Here is a 13,422-nt window from a genome sequence, read left to right on the forward strand (position 1 = left end):
TGAAGGGGGAAAAAAAACACTTGGATGTATCATGCTCCCTGAACTCAAAATATACTACAAAGCTGTAGTAGTCAAAACAGCATGATACTGGCATAAAAAACCCAGATATACAGATCAATGGAACAGAATTGAAAGCCCAGAAGTAAAACCACACATCAAGGGACAGCTAATCTTCAACAAAGAAGGCAAGAACACACAATGAAGAAAGGAAAGTCTCTTCAATTAATAGTGTTGGGAAGATTGGACAGCCACATGCAAAAGAATGAATGTAGACCATTGTCTCACGTGATACTCAAAAATTAACTCTAAATTGATTAAAGACTTGAATGTAAGACCTGAAACCATAAAACTCTTAGAAGAACATATAGGCAGTACAGATTTGACGTAGGTCTTAGTAGTATCTTTCTGAATACCATGTCTCCACAGGCAAGGGAATCAAAAGACAAAATAAAGAAATAGGACTACATCAGACTAAAGAGCTTCTGCAAGGCAAAGGAAACCATCATCAAAATGAAAAGACAACGTACCAATGGGAAGAAAATATTTGCAAATCATACATCTGACAAGGCGTTACTTTCCAAAATATATAAAGAGCTCATACAACTCAATAACAAAAAAAAGAATAATCCAATCAAAAAAATGGACATAGGATACGAACAGACATTTTTCAAAGAAGATATCCAGATGGCCAATAGGCACACAAAAAGATGTTGGACATCACTAATCGTCAGGGAAATGCAAATCAAAATGACAATGAGGTATCACCTCACACCAGTCAAATGGCTATAATTACCAAGACAAAAAATAACAAATGTTGGAGGGGATGTGGAGTAAAGGGAATGCTCTTAAACTGGTGGTGGGAATGCAAACCGGTGCAGCCACTATGGAAAACAGTATGGAAATTTCTCAAAAACTTAAAAACAGAAATACTGTATGATCCAGCCATTCTGCTACTGGGTATTTATCAAAAGAACATGAAATCACTAATTCCAAAAGATATATGCACCCGTATGCTCACCACAGCATTATTCACAATAGGCAAGATATGGAAGCAACCTAGGTGCCCATCAAGGGACAAATGGATAAGAAGGTGTCGTATGTATATACAATGGAATACTACTCACCCATCAAAACAGACAGACTCATCCCATGTGAGACACCATGGATGGATCTTGAGCAAAACAAGTCAGACAGAGAAAGAAATACTGTATGATTTCACTCCTATGTGGAATATAAGCAAACACATAGATGAGACTAGATTAGTGGTTACCAGAAGAAAAAGGGATGAGGGAGGATGAAATGGTAAAGCCACATATGTATGGTGATGGATAAAAACTGAATTATTGGTGATGAACACAATGCAGTCTAAAGACAAACTGAAATATTATGGTAGACACTTGAAATGTATACAAGGTTGAAAGCCAATATGACCCAATAAAATAATTATATATATATATAAATACATATATATACATATATATATTTAAATACAGACAGTGACCACTAAAAATAGGCACATATAGAAAAAGCAAGTTAAAATGGAATTTTAAATAAATATTATTAACCCCAAAGAAGAAAAAAAGAGAAAGGGGAACAAAAGCCAAATGGAAAAAAAGAAAACATACAGTAAAATGGATGACCTAAATCTGTCAATTATTAGATTAAATATAAAAGGATAAAATTCTCCAATTGAAACTTAGAGTTTGTCATAACAGATAGAAAAACAGGATTTAAAAAGAAACAAAAGAATATCTTAAATACTCAAAATCTTTGTTAAATTCTATCATACATAGTTTCCTTATTTTGACAAATATTTTGAATGGCTGCATAGCACTCTAACTTATGGTTATAATAGAATTAATCATGTTTAGGTGATTATGATTTTATACATTAAGTTTGACAACATATCTAAGGTCTTTTACTGTCACAGAACTATACACTGAAAAGTGGTTAAAATGGCAAATGTAATGCCATGTATACTTTCCAAAATAAAGTAAAAGAATGATGTGCTTATCTACCACATGGACGAACTTTGAAAACCTCATGCCAAGTGAGAGGAGCTAGACATAAAAGGACACATATTGCATGATTCCATGTAGACTGAATTTCAAGACTCAGCAAATCCATGGAGACAGAAGACGGGTTAGTGGTTTCCAGAGTATGGGAGGACCAGGGATAGGAAGTGACAGCTAACAAGGACAGGGTTTCTTACTAAGGTGATAAAATGTTTTGGACTTAGATAGTGGTACTGATTTGTACAACCTTGTGACTATAGTAAAATGTTTTCTTTTGAGTACATTTTTACAAGGTGAGTTTTGGGGCTGGCCCAGTGGCATAGTGGTCAAGTTCAGCACACTTTGCTTTGTTGGCCCAGGTTCACAGGTTTGGATCCCAGGCATGGTCCTACGCCACTCAACAAGTCATGCTGTGGTGGCATCCCACATACACAATAGAGGAAGATGGGCACAGATGTTTTCTCAGGGCCACCCTTCCTCAAGCAAAAAGAGGAAGACTGGCAACAGGTGTTAGCTCAGGGCCAATCTTCCTCACCAAAAAAAAGAAAAGAAAACAGTGAATTTTATGATCATGAATCTATCTCAACTTAAAAAGTAACGTAAAACTTTGCAACATAAATTCCTTACCATCATGGTGCTCTCAAGGTCATCAGAGTTTAATCACAACCCGACAGTGGTGACTGCAGTCAGAATGACATCACTGCCTTATCAAACACCAAGTCACATTATCTGAATCTCCCTAGTGGCCTTCGATGCATCTATTCCTATTCAGGGTTTACTTTACTTACCAGAAGGAACGTAAAAGTGTCAACTATGTCATTTGAATCTTTTTATCACCCCGAATACTAAGATGGCATGGTCTGGAATATCATAAGCACTCACTAAAAATCTGATTATTCTACCCCAAATTCTAGTTCTAGACATTTCTTAAGAAAATACTGAGATAAAGAAATGCATGTACGAGTATGTTCAGTACTTAGTTTTTGACACCCAAAAACCAGAAACACAAAACTCTAACAGGGAACAGGTTAATTAATTTGGTTCTGCTACATGATGGCAGGTACAGCATTATTAATCAGGATGATACTGGTCCAAGTGTAAAATATGCACCCATAACTGGGGAACGGTATCCAGTTGAAACTTAAGACATAGATTCTGTTCTCAGATTTTCTAAAAGTAACTGCTCTTAGAGTTCATGACATTTTAATGTCTTGACTTTTTCATCAGTAAAACTAAGAGTATGAAGATCACCTACTAAGCATGAATATCTTGGAGAAGTATAATCTACATAAAAACTTAATAATATGTTGTAATCCTATATAAATATGTTAGATATATTTACTGAAGAACATTGCGTGTCCTCTAATTCAGTATTATAAAACAAAATTATTATTAGATTAAAATTGTGCTTATCAGCCCTGCTCTGATAATGCTCACAAAAAAAAAGGGGGGGGGGGAAATCAGGACTTTTGCTTGAGAATGCATTTTTAATTCATAAATCAAGAGCTTCTAGAAAAGAGGAGGAGGAAATTTCCCACCCACCGAAATGCAGCAGAATCAAAGAGACATTTGTGAATCACAACCTGCCCAAAGAAGCTGATGTGATCAAGCGTCTCATAAGTGAGAACATCAGTAAGACTCTCAGTGCCCTGAAGCAGCAAAGAAAGATGTGGGTAAATAAAATGATTCCTTATTTTCTTCTATTTCAATCAGTATTTGGAAATGTTTTTGGGAAGACAACTAAAAATCAGATATTATTGCAAAGTTTTGTTAAGTTTTGCTTATATCAATAAGTTAAAATCAATGATTTTATGAAAAAAAAAACTATCCTCAATGTTGACTTTTGTGTGTAAAACAATTCTTTCCCCTCATCAAGGTTCTTCTTTTGGGAATGGCAGGACTGAGGAGGAAGTCAGGAGGCACCAGGCTGTTCTTGGGGCACAGAAGACTACCTTACACAACACTCTCCAGGTCCACCCGCCCTGCTCATACACATAAACAGATGGAAAAGAGGACAGAGCCTGGACCACGGGAATAGGTTTACAGCACGTTCCTGGGGTCCGAGCTCTGGGAACCCCGAGGCTCTGAGACAGTAGCTGCCCCTCAGAGCTCCCAAGTAGAGAACTTTCCAGGCTTTCCCAAACTAACCTCGGTGCCCCCTGGCTGGAAATCTCCCTTTAGGGCTCAAGATCCTACTTCCCTCTTGCAGCCAAGCAGCTGTGAGGAGAGAAGAGGAGGAACACCAGGGAGCCCAGAGCCACCAGACAGTGACGCCACAGAGCCACAGCCATCACACCCGCACAGGTGAAGGACATGCACCAAGTCCCCGTCACCCCAGCACAGCCACGCACCTGTCACAGCCTCGCAGCCACACCCACGGCACGGAGGCGCATCCCACCGCTCACTCGCGTCTCACACACACCCCGCCACACGCTGCCCGTCTGTCCCCACAGACACACACCGTCCTCTGCCGTTCAGGCCCGAGAGTCCCGTGAGGACTGGCGTCCCTACTACCGGCCTCCACGCTGTGAGCGCTTCCGCCGCCACCCCTCCTGGTTCACGTCGGGCTCCGAATTGACTCGCTTCACAGGATTCCCGCATCCTGTGCTAACACATCCACAAATGAGCTCCACTCACCTTGCGAAGAGGGAGAACCGCGCGAAAACGGAATGGAAGCCGAAGATCTGGAGTGACCGCTGCCCTCTGGGAAGTGTCGCTCCAACCTGAACATCTCCGGGCGCCGCGGCTCGTCAGAAAGGCCACCGAAGCGCGGAAGTCCCGGTGGAACGGCACCGCGAGAACCGCCCGGAGCCCGGCCCCGAGCGCATGTCTCTCCGCCAGGAGCGCGACGCGAGGGCGCGTGCGCGGGCACGGAGCCTGCGCGGAGGCCGCTGGTGCGCGTGCTCGGTCCAGAGGCGCCGCTGCGCCCAGGAGGCCGAGCAGGGCGGCCCGGCGCCGGCTCTGAGCGTCCGGCCTGTGCGCGCAGAGCCGCGCGGGAGGGTCGGCGGGGCGGCCCCTTGGCGAGAGCGCACGGCGGGTGTGAGCTCTGAGGGCGGGGCCCCGGCGAGTCCCCTCAGGCGGCTGCAGCCTGGGGACAGCACGTGGGGCAAGTAACTCTGGATCCCGCCGGGGATGAGCTGGTTTATTCAGTGTCTGTTAGCTGCGTTTAAAGGGTGTGCAGGAGTGAAGTAATACGCATTTACTTAATTCTTTAGGATAAGCTATAATAGTGAAAATGGAATGGATAATTAATTGTAAAAGTTCTGTGGTGAAAATTTTGTAGATATTTTGTAATATTGATTCAGGGACAGATTTTCCAAGCATGCCCAAAGAGAGGAATGTTATTAAAATTTTAAGAGTTGACTGGATAATTATTTGTAATCATCCTAATCACTTGAATGCAAATCAATTAATAAAAGTTAATCCTAGACAAAGATTTGATAGACTTATTTTTTAAAAATATAATGAGCACACTGATAGTAATCTTAATTCCATTTTTCCTCAATAAGATAGTTGTCAGTAGTCTAAGTGGAAAGGGAATGGTGAACTACCATAGGACCCAGCTATCCCACTACTGGGTATCTCTTCAAAGAGCTTGAAGTCAGCAATTCCAAAAGTCCTGTGCACCCCAATGTTTATTGCAGCATTATTTACAATAGCCAAGACATGGAAGCAACCTAAGTGCTTCCATGGATAAAGAAGTTGTGGTATGTATATGCAATGGAATACTACTCAGCCATAAAACAGAACAAAATCGTCCCATTTGCAACAACATGGATGGAGCTTGAGGGAATTATGTTAAGTGAAATAAGCCAGATAGAGAAGGACAATCTCTGTATGACTCCACTCCTATGAGGAATTTAAACATGTGGACAAAGAGAACAGATTAGTGGCTACCAGGGGAAAGGGGGGTGGGGGGTGGGCTCAAAGGGTGAAGGGGTGCACCTACAACACGACTGACAGACAATGATGTACAACTGAAATTTCACAAGACTGTAACCCATCATTAACTCAATAAAAATTTTAAAAAATATTTTAAAAAATTAAATAAATAAATAAATAAGACTATTTTAACACACTGCCTCCTCAATATTTATGACATATTTGATAAAGAATTCACACATTAAAATATGCCTATGGGCACTAGGCCTTTACTTTAAAAATTCACTATTAAATTCCTTCCCGTATTAGGAAGACCTGCTAAAAAATCCACACCGAAAAACAAACCCCCTTAGCTTTATACAGATAAACAAATAATTTAGCCAAAAAGAAATACTTGGGAAACGACTAGAAGGAAACACTAACAAAACTTAGCAAGAGTGACAAGGCAATGGTAATGAGCATGCCGTCTTTCAAAAGAAGAAATCATTCAAAATATTTCTTTATCAGAGTCTCAAAAACAATCATGTCCTCTGGTATAGTAAAACCACTTTAAAGATATATTCCAGCACCCTGCTCAATTCCATCCCATTTCCTGCATATATTCTCTATCAGTGCACATCACACTATATATATATATATTCCAGCACCCTGCTCCATTCCATCCCATTTCCTGCGTATATTCTCTATCAGTGCACATCACACTATATATATATATATTCCAGCACCCTGCTCCATTCCATCCCATTTCCTGCATCTATTCTCTATCAGTGCACATCACACTATATATATATATATTCCAGCACCCTGCTCCATTCCATCCCATTTCCTGCGTATATTCTCTACCAGTACACACCACACTATATATATATATTCCAGCACCCTGCTCCATTCCATCCCATTTCCTGCATATATTCTCTATCAGTGCACATCACACTATATGTTTATTCCTGAGATCTAAATTTTGCGTACAAAATACACATCATCCTTAATAAGAGAGAGTGCAAGACGGCACAGTCAAGCACACAGACTCAGCGCCCTCTTCACACTCTACTTTCCTTCAGAAGGTGGGCAAGTTCCTTGACCTCCAGATCTTGTTTTTCTCCTCTGCCAATATTTATTCATCCACTGCATCCTAGTTACTGTCCGAAGAAATTTATCAGCAGTTCTCTATACCAGACTTCCCTCTGACATACTAATGGCAAGCATTACCCCATTCCATTGACTTTCTTTTTATCTTTGTTTTCTTTGGTGTAAATGTTTCTTATTTCCCTATATATAGGATTTGAATTTTTCTTTTTTGCCACCAATAATTTCCTTTAATGTTTCTATAATTTCTATGTTACTCAGTAATTCCCCTGTCTGGGATTGTCTCCTAAGAAATTATCAGAAACTTGGACACACTGAAAGGGATCACACTTATGTGGAGATGGCAGTGGTGGGGAAGGACAGAAAGGGCTGGAAATGTGTAAATCTTGCATTGTTTGACAGGCATCTCTACTTCTTTCAGTTTTTAAAAGAGTGCCATTCCTGTCTTCCATTGTAAAGACCAGGGAAATAAAAATCTAATGTTGAGTCATAAAAGAGAAGCTTGAACAAAAATTGACATTTTAAAAGATGTTAATTGAAGGATTATGTATAATAGGAAAATTAGAAATACCTTAAATAGCTAATACGAAGAGAGTGATTAATTTGTAATATATAGCATATATAAAACATAAAAAATATACAGCAATTAATTAAAACATTTTCTTTTCAAGAAAGATGTGGGTTTTTAATAACTGAAAATTTAACATTTAATTAGATCATCAGGGACATAATTAGATTGAGCTATTTGCAGGAATTTTTAAACTATATTTTTTGTATAAAAACCATTATTACGCTGCTGGTGGAAATTAAAACACAAGAAAGGTTCACGCGATCTTGCCAGATCACCCAGCTCCTCCCAGGCTTTGTCAATATGTGTGTGTGACTTGTAAATAATTGCAGTCTGTCAACTCTGTATTTATACATTTTCAGAGGTGATTTTGGAGATGTGTGCTTAAATTTTACAGAGATTTTTTAAAAGTGTTTTGAATCATATTTTATGAGTTCTAAAGCACCATAAAAGAAAAATATTTGTCACCTTATATAAAACATCTACATAATAAAAACGCCAATCAACATATTTATTGTATTTCTGCTATGTTTTCTCAGACAGTTACTGAGGGAAGAATCATCAACAGCTTTTACTTATTGGTGGAAGAAAGCAGCAATAAGTGGATGAAGAAAGAAAAGTTTGAGTGAGTTCTACTTTCTTTAAGTCTCCAAATGGACACTTAAGGGGGAAAATGCTGATTCAGAGCAATGGCTGACAGTGTTCTGGATTAAGTGAGACCCTATTCATCCTTTAGACATGTAAGACTGATTGGGAAACAGCTCTATATTTGTTTTCTAGAAAGACTCCACCAGTTTATACTTGTGGCCAACTAATGTTAAATTTTGTCATTCTTACTAATTTTTTATAGCAATACCTCTTGCTCTTGATGTCTCAATACTTTACCTAAAAATGCTCATAATTTCTAATGGTAGATCCAGGGATATTGTTATTATTGTTGTTGTCATTATCAGTATTTTAAAGTACCATTTATTGAAAATCTATTATTTGCCAGGTACTGTAATACAATTTATCTTAAAACTCCATGGAGAAGAGATTGTTATCAAACTGAGGTTTATGAAGGGTTACGCCTCTTGCCCAAGGCCATATATGGCCTTCAACCTTTGGATTTAAAACAGTGGCAGGGTAGAGATTAAAACCCAAGTCAAAGCCCACACTCTTTGCCACTATCCTGTACTCATCTCGGGCCCCTGCTAATCCAAGGCTTGGTTTACATGGACTCTGGAGCCATTAGGCCTTAAAAGTTTATTAGACACACAAAGTGAGAACATATTTATTTATTTATTTATTTATTTATTTATTTTTGCAGGGGAAGATTTGCCCTAAGCTAGCGTCTGTTGCCAATCTTCCTCATTTTTTCTTCGTTTTTTCCTCCCAAAGTCCCCAGTACATAGTTGTGTATAGTTGTAAGTTCTTCTGGTTCTTCTAAGTGTGCCAGCACCATAGCATGGCTACTGACAAATGAGTTGTCTGGTTCTGTGCCCGGGAACTGAACCCAGGCTGCTGAAGTGGAGCACGCTGAACTTGAAGTGCTAGGACATCAGGCTGGCTCTAGAGAGCATCTTTAAAACTGGGGAAAACAGAACAGGTTTTTGAAATGGAGAATCCTTTAATTGTAATTCTTTCCTCCTTTAATTCCAGTGGAGAATTTAGAGCCCCATTATCTTCCTTTCAGCTTTAACTGTTACAGGCAAATAGATTCATTAAGTAATGAAGTCCGGTTCTCCACCCAAGCCCTGCTCCCTGCCTTGCCAGGAACGGGGCTGGTGGAGTACACAGGGGCGCCCGCAGGATTTGAGCCTCATTCTAACTTTTCCCTTTTGTGGTCAGCTCACAGTAACTACCAGGTTTTGAAGTCCTTACTGTATTCCAGCTGCTATGCTATGATCTTTAGGTAGGATATTTCATTTCATTCTCACAACAACCTTATGTCTACGCAAAATAACCCATAACCAGTCTATAGGTTAGAGAGATAAGCTGAGTTTTACTTGAGCCAAGTTGAGGATTATAACCTGGGAAGGCAGTTTCCACAAAGGAAGAAAATGTTCCAGAGAAGCATGGTTTTCAGTACAGTTTTATAGCTTTTTAGAACAAAGAACATACCTTAAACATGCCCAGGATACATACTCATCAAAGTTTCAAAGAGGTATTCAGTTAAAAATTAGCAGGTCAACCTGACCCTGATGTCCAGGAAAGGGAAGTTATCTTCAGAGTGCTGATATGGGTGTTACTAATAGGGAATTACTGACACTGGATACTGGCTGAGACTGGCATTGTAGGAGGGGACGTATGAGAATGCATTCTTTAACAGTTAAAGCAGATGTACAACGTGTGTTTGATAGGCAGTAAGTCAAGCTTCCTTAGTTCAAGCCAAATCAGTTTTGAACCAGAATGGCTACCCCATATACACAATATGTGAAAATCTCATATCACTTATGAAGTAGGTGTTGATATGACTCACATCACTGAAGTCTGAGAACAGAAATTGAGCAGCTCCAGAACTAGAGCCCTAGGTGGTCAGACTCTAAAACTAATCTCCGCTCTACATTATAAATTTTTCTTGAATCAATAATGATTTCTCTTGCTCCTATTTGGTAATCCAATTTCAAGATTTCAAGACTCCATCTCAAGATGTCTACAGATAAAGCCCATCAGATGGAGACCACCAAGAACACCTGAAGCTGGGTACCTGAGGGTTACTGTAAACATTCGATTCTTTTGACCTTGTTCCCAACACAGATGTAGGTGAAAGGAAATTAATCTTGTCAATTTGCTGCTTTTTTTGTTTAACTTGAGTGGTGACTCAAGGGTAACAAGGATTTATAAGCTTATTTTGCAGAAGAAAAAGAATGCCTTCATTGTTGTTACTTTTAATTTTATTATTATTATTTTGGTGAGGAAGATTGTCCCTGAGCTAACATCTGTGCCAGTCTTCCTCTATTTTGTATATGGGGCACCGCCACAGCATGGCTTGATGAGTGGCATACAGCTCTGTGCTCATGACCTGAACCCATGAACCCGGGGCTGCTGAAGTGGAGCATGTGAACCTAACTGCCACACCACCAGTGCAGCCCCAAGAATGCCTTCAATGAAGTTACAATCACCAGATAAACAGCCCCCAGCTGCCCTTGATACCCAGAAGTCAAATTGCCCAAGGGCTTATCTGGAGCGAAAGGAACATCACGGATTTCCCCTTTGTTTCTTTGAAACTCCTCCTGCCAACCCCCTTAGCTTATGAAATCCCCCACCTTCCTCTCTTGTGAAGGTGGTTTTGAGAGAACCTGTTTTCCTCCCCCTTGTTTTGGCCAATTTGAATAAATCTTTCTCTGCCTCCAGGCACGCATGTCTCTGTGTTCGGCTTACTGTACATCAGACACGTGAATTTGAGATTAAGAGGTTTGGTATCACAAGTTGCAGTTAAGCAAAGTTTGGTTTATTTACTTGCTGCTGCAAGGGAGAACATGAGGCCTCCCAGGGGAACCCTGGGGAGTCTGGGCACAGTGACCTGGGAGGGGCTCACCTCAGGGTGTGGGCCCTGCTGGGAGATTCTGGGGAGGGACCCAGGAAGCAGGGATCAGCTCTGGATTGTCTCTGTCATGGGTCAGGGTTCATTTGGTCAAGTTGCTTAATTCTTTTGTTGACTCGTCTTTATATCATTGCTGAATTGTGTCTGTTTGGTCAATCAGCGCTGAGAGAGGTATGTTGAATCACTCACGATAATGGCAGATTCATCAATTTTTTCTCTGTAGTTCTGTAAATTTTTGCTTCATCAATTGTGAGCCTATTTTATTAGATCCATACATGTTTCAAATTGCTCTAGCTTGGTGAATAGAATCTTCTATCATTGCACCATGACCCTCTCCATTCCTAACAATGTGCCAGCTTTCTTTTGGAAAACTGCTTGGCAATTTCCTATAAGGTTAAGCATACCCAGAATGACCCAGAAATACCACATCTATATTTCCCCAAGAGAAATAAAACATGCCCACAAAAAAGACTTGTACAAGAATGTTTATAGCAACTGTTGACCTTAAACAGACAGCCAGTTATTTCTCCAGCAAAAATGGGTTTACGGGGAACCAAGAAAGAATTGCAATTCAAAGTCTGAAACCACGGCGAGCCAGGTGCAAGTCGCTAGCAGCATGGAGGAGAAACTCTATTCTGGGCGGAAGAGGAAGTTGGGAGGGCCATTGTAAACAAGGAGTCCAGAGGTGTAGCAGCGTTTCACTAGCTGAGTTGTGATAGTCTCTCATTGGCTGAGCTTCTTGGTCAAGAAGAAGTCTGTCTTCTTCCTGTTGGGCTCTGCTAGGAGGTAGGGTGTGAAAGCTCCGCCTCTGGATCCCAAGACTCCAATTTAGTGAGGTTTCTATTTATTAATTTCCACACAACTTTATTCATAATAGCCAAAAATGGAAATAATCCAGATGTCCAGCAATGGGTGAATGGATAGACAAAGTATTCGATGGAATGCCTTTCAGCAATAAAAACCAACTCCTGATCACGCAACAGTAGGGATGGATCTGGAAAGCATGGTTAGAGAAAGAAGGGCCACCTGGGAGAGGACTACCCCCTTTATGTGTGTGGCGATGGAAATCAGAGCAGAGGTTGGCTGCCTAACAGTGGGCGCCTGGAAAGGGGATGAGGGAACTCTCAGTGATGGAAATGCTGTTTCCCGATTGGGTGGTGCTTACACAGCTGTTTACGTTTAGCAAAACTCATGAAATCGCACACTAAAAGATCAATCCTTTCCACGGTATTTAAATTTTACCTCAATAAAAACCGGATGGAAAAAAAAAAAAAGCCTGGCGATGTTGGAAAGTAACGCTAAGCGATGTAAGGAGAATTCTGGGGTAGTAAACCCTTTTTAAAAAATATTAAGTGAAGAAAACGTTCCAATAAGTTGTGCTGGATTTGTGTGACTAAACAAGGACATTAAAAGCCCTGCAAACACTGAGTCCCTTCTGCTCCGAGGAGAGCTTTCATCTTTCCTCGGATGCTGGCGCCCTGGAGCTCCAGGCGGTTTACGGACCGCACCGCCTCACCAGCGCCCCGTCCCCGATCCTCAGCCATAATCGCGTCGGACGCGCCCATCCTTTGAACAGTCCGTTCACCTTTCAATCAATTCGAATAGCGCAGGGACGGACGAAATCGCAAGCCTCGTCAAAAAAAGAAGGGACGGGCCCCTTTCCCCGCGGGGTTGCTCAAAGGCCCTCCAATCAGAGGCTGGGTGTGGGAAGTTCGGATTCTGGGCGGCTCAGGTGTAGGCGGCGCTGCTCCGAGGCGGCGGCAGCGGCGGCTCTCCAGATACGGAGCGTTTCTTTCCTTTGGGTTTGACTGAGGTTTCACGCTACAGGCTGCCTCAGGGAGGTGGGTGCTGGGAGCTGGAGGAAGGGCGCTGGCTCGCCTCCTCCTAGAAGGTCTGGAAGGGTCTGAGGTGGGCGGCGGCGAGCTGGACTCCGCTCGGGGGAGGCTCCTCTAGGACCAGTTACCTGTCCTTCCCGCAGCCGATGCCTCCGTCCTCCAGAAGAGTAAATATTTGTTGCCATAATCTATGTAGCAGTCAGCGTTTCACCACTGGGCCGTGATTGGCCTCTGGGGCGGGACGATGCTTAGCATCCTTGGCCCCGACCTTCAATTCCATTAGCTGCTCCCAGAGCCGGCGACATCTAAAACCGCCCTGGTTGGGAACCTCTAGGCAAGCAAGATGAAGGCATTCTAGACTTTCAAGCTGGAAGAAACTCCACTCAGCCAAGAGGGGAACTTGGATGTAGTGATGTGAAGAGCCAGGCTGCGGGGCTTGAGATCCCTGCTCCAGCGCCTGTTGGCTGTGCTAGCGCGGGCAGTTCTCTCCCTCACCTGTGTAACAGCGAT

At 41.7% G+C, this 13,422-nt stretch overlaps 1 protein-coding gene and 1 long non-coding RNA gene across 24 annotated transcripts in view; one reads left to right on the forward strand and one right to left on the reverse strand.

Annotated features, from left to right (window-relative positions):
• The window catches only part of LOC138917423 (uncharacterized), a 29,640-nt gene extending 24,867 nt beyond the window's left edge, over positions 1-4,773 (reverse strand). For both annotated transcript variants that reach the window (XR_011425397.1, XR_011425396.1), the window contains exon 1: positions 4,653-4,773. This is a non-coding gene — a long non-coding RNA (uncharacterized lncRNA). The remainder of the gene's footprint in view (positions 1-4,652) is intronic.
• The window catches only part of LOC111772175 (disks large-associated protein 5-like), a 65,654-nt gene that overhangs the window by 21,699 nt on the left and 30,533 nt on the right, over positions 1-13,422 (forward strand). For 16 of the 22 annotated variants that reach the window (XR_011425388.1, XR_011425395.1, XR_011425391.1 and 13 more), the window contains exon 1: positions 4,962-8,176. The gene's annotated coding sequence lies outside the window, so the exon portion shown is untranslated. Of the gene's footprint in view, positions 1-4,961; positions 8,177-12,810; positions 12,919-13,422 lie in introns of those variants that run through there. The other 6 variants (XR_011425385.1, XR_011425386.1, XR_011425393.1 and 3 more) reach the window with 3 other exon arrangements.

Source organism: Equus caballus, chromosome 14, assembly GCF_041296265.1.
Source record: "Equus caballus isolate H_3958 breed thoroughbred chromosome 14, TB-T2T, whole genome shotgun sequence".
Lineage (NCBI taxonomy): Eukaryota > Metazoa > Chordata > Mammalia > Perissodactyla > Equidae > Equus > Equus caballus.